We start from the raw sequence: 3,809 nt of genomic DNA on the forward strand, positions 1-3,809 counted from the left end.
AATAAAAGCTTGCTTAACATGCAAAAAATATATGCCCTTCTACGGTATACATGATAAGACTCAGAGACAGGGCGATTGAAATATAAATTTGCAAGTTTTTCTAAGTCTACCTCATTACCACACACAATTCTATTTAAATCTGGATCTGTTAGATTCAGAGGGCGTTCAAAGTCTTGGTAATAATACTCACGTAGGGTAGGCATGGCAATAAGATTTCTAGCAGGAAATCAAAATATGGCACCGAATTCCTCCGGCAGGGGACAGATTTCATCGTAATCAAATTTAAAACAAGTTGTTTCTGGACTCCAATAGTCTAATGCTGCCCTAAGAAAATCATGTTCAATCGCTACATGCCTCAGGGCTAGTAAACCCCTGACATGAAACAATTCCAACTCTCTTTTGTCAGCATTGGTCAAAGAATAAGACCAGTTGCGCATTGTATTATCAAAATTCTGAGACATTATTATTCAAATATGAAATTCTAATTATTTTGTGTTTCGTAATTATGCATATCACGAATATACTGGTCCTATTTTATAGTAAAAACGCTCGGAACTACTCAAAATCTATCTTTCTATATGCGTAAACCACACAGTTGTAAAATACGCGCACCGTGACACGGGAATTCCCACCGTGTCACGGGAATTTTTGCCGTGACACGGCTGATTTTGCCTTGACACGGTGTACAGTGCCGTGTCGCGGCGCCCACGCGTTTTCTTTTTTTATCTTTTCCTGTATCTATCCGGATTTTTTTAGTATTTTATCTTTATCGTTTATTTATTTTTTTTGTTTCTCGAGAGTTTCATTCCTAATAAAATTCTCAACCTTTTTTTTTAATATATTTATTTATTTATTTTATTTTTATTTTTATTTTTTATTTTTTATTTTATTCATCGTTGTTATTTATTATTTTATTTTTCTTTAGGAAAGTTATAAACCTCGTCCCATTTCCAAACATATTTATTTTGGAAGAAGATGTAAAACTTATTCAGATTTATCTTTTCTTTTTATTTCTTTTTATTTTTTTTTTTGGGGGGGGGGGGGGAGGTCGGTACCCTCCACTTACACCACTTACGTTTTTTTGTCACGTCATTAATAACTACACAATCACACACAATGAGTCTCAAGCACACACTAACACACACTAATAAATACATAAACTGTGAATAATGTATAAAACAAGTCATAATAAATAAGCAGCGTCAAGTGTCATCACAGTATGTACAAATAAAGACCCTCGGTCAAAAATCTGTAGAACTAGAAGAGTTAGGATCAGTGTCATCTCCAGCCTGTGAATATGGGAACGGTGAGCCAAAGAGTCCCGCCATCATCTGAGTACGAGGAGTAGTATCCCTACTAGTCCCTGTAACTCCAGCAGAAGTCAAACTCAAAGCAGGACCCGTCCAACTGGCAAACAGTGTAGACTGACTCAAAGAAATGGGAATCGTTGGTGGAGGCATCGTCCCATACACTGGAACTGAAAACAAGCCCGACACCGGTGGAGGAACCCCAGACGATGGAGCTGAAAATAAGCCAGGATCCACGGAAGTCAAAACTGGCCTAAACTCAGGCTGTGAAGGCTGTGAAAACGACTGTCGCTGCCTCTGACCCTGACCCTGAAAGCGCTGGGAAGACTGAGGCTGCTGCCACTGAGCCTCCTGAAACGGCTGAGAAATCTGAGGATCCCGCGGAGACTAAGAATGCCGATGAACCTCAGGAGATCGTCTACCACGACTAGGCTCCCCCTCGTCCAAGCCTCTATTCCTCGAGCGCGAGCGGGACCTCCGTTGCTCCTGAAAGATACAAAATCAAAAGACGTCAACAATGCAAAATAAAACAAATGGTAGAAATGGGAAAAAATGAACATACCTCAAGAACATCGCAAGAACTACTCCGACAACTCGCACCACGCCGAAGCTTGATGATGTAGTACTTTAGAGTGTCAACTAGCTTCATGAATCCCATCATCTCCGGGCGGGTAGGCTAAGAACCAAATAGATAAAAATAAGTAACAAGCGGTGTTAAAAGGGATGAATAATGCATCAAAAACTTACCAGCTCAAAAACCTCAGCCAGAGACTCCTGCGCCTGTCTGAAACCCTCTGGCGCGTCAGCAATATGGTCCTCGGTAATACCAACCGGCCCTGGGTAGCGAATGGATTAAGGCGGAATCTCAATCCTCCCCACACGGCGAACAGTCGTCTGAAATACGATCGAATAATCAAATTATTCGACTATTTTAACAGAGACTAGCGACTAAACTCCTCAAAAGAAATTATTCCTCAGGAAGGCGGGGTGGAGGAGCCAAAGAGGGAAGCAAGTCCTGCGCATAATCACCCTCCATGCGCACAAGCTCCTGCCAAGCAAAAATGTAGTGCTCTCCCCTGTTTATCAACTCCCTAAGCAAGCGCGAGTCCAGCATCGACTCCGGTGGAGATAAGGGCACCACAAAGCGATCACCACTGTGCTGACAAACGACACGCTCCCCCAGACACCAGACAAAGCGTTCGGTACCAACAAAAACAGTGCAGTACGCTAAAAGCTGCAAGGCCTCGGGAAGATTAGTCATCCCAGCCCAAGGACGATACTGGACATCAATAGCAACTTGAAAACCATAAAAAGTTGGCATGAAGCACCGGAAATAACGTCAAGAGAGAAAATAACAGGCTACAAAACTAATTCTTATGCCATAAAAGAGGTGCCTCGGCGTAGCAGCCCGCGCAGCGCAGAGACAGACTCCACCCGTGACTCTCCTCGGTCACGCCAGCTGGCCCCGACAAGGAAGTCACGAACTGCTCCAAGACGCCGTCGACGAGCCAGTCCTGGGAAGTACTCGTAGAGCCATAGCTGCAATGAAAAGTAATCTTTGAGCACATGAGTCGAACAAATTAAAATAAAATAAGAAGAGGAAAGGATCGTCACCTCTACGACTCTCCATAAACTGTAGACAGTGATAGGGGACTCGTCGTTCAGCTGCCTATAGCCATGACGTAATGACAAGAGAAGGTCGGCATATCCGAGGCTGGCCCAGCTAAAGGATCCTATCTCACTGATCCCAACTAAAGAGGGAAGGTAGCGAAGGAGTGCACGCGAACTCCTATCAGGAGAAAGAATCATGGAAATGAGAATCAAAATGAAGATCCGCACTCGCTGCTCAGGTGATGTCTCCTCCATGTCGAAACCACGGGCTAAAACCGAAGCCAACTCTGATCGCGCGCTCCTAGGACCACCTCGAGACACTGGCTAGGTCCTGATATGCTGAACGATCGGGCCTAACAAGTTAACTGCCTCAGCCGCTCCCCAAGAAAGATCAAACATCTGTGCTACGGCACGGTCAGTGAAGCGTAGACCGCTAATCATGCTAAAGTCCAGAGGGGTCACTGTCATCTTCCCCCAAGCAAAGTGAAAGGTGTTGGTAGTATCCCAAAAATACTCCAACAACGCGCGAACGACTGTCGCACCACAACCCCGGGGGCTGCGAAACCCTACGATCGCCGAATAAAAGTCCACTAAACCAGCTGATTCCCAAAAGGCGTTCGTAGCAGGATCCCTCGTGATAATCCGATGAAGTTGAGGAATCAAACCTCCGGCTCCAGAACCGTGATGGCGAAGCGTGCCGTCAACTATGCCGGCAAGTGGACGATGAGAAACGTGGTTCTCACGACAGAAAACCAACTGGTCTTATGTCCGCGGAGGTGGAGCCCACCTACCTCTACCCATAGAGGTCCGAGGCTCAAACTATAAGACGTCGTCATCCATACCCTCGGGAATTGTGGGAGTGTCCTCCCGAAAAGCCTGACGCCGGCCATG

Source organism: Chenopodium album, chromosome 4 (genome assembly GCF_948465745.1).
Source record: "Chenopodium album chromosome 4, dcCheAlbu1.1, whole genome shotgun sequence".
In the NCBI taxonomy this organism is placed as follows: Eukaryota; Viridiplantae; Streptophyta; class Magnoliopsida; order Caryophyllales; family Amaranthaceae; genus Chenopodium; species Chenopodium album.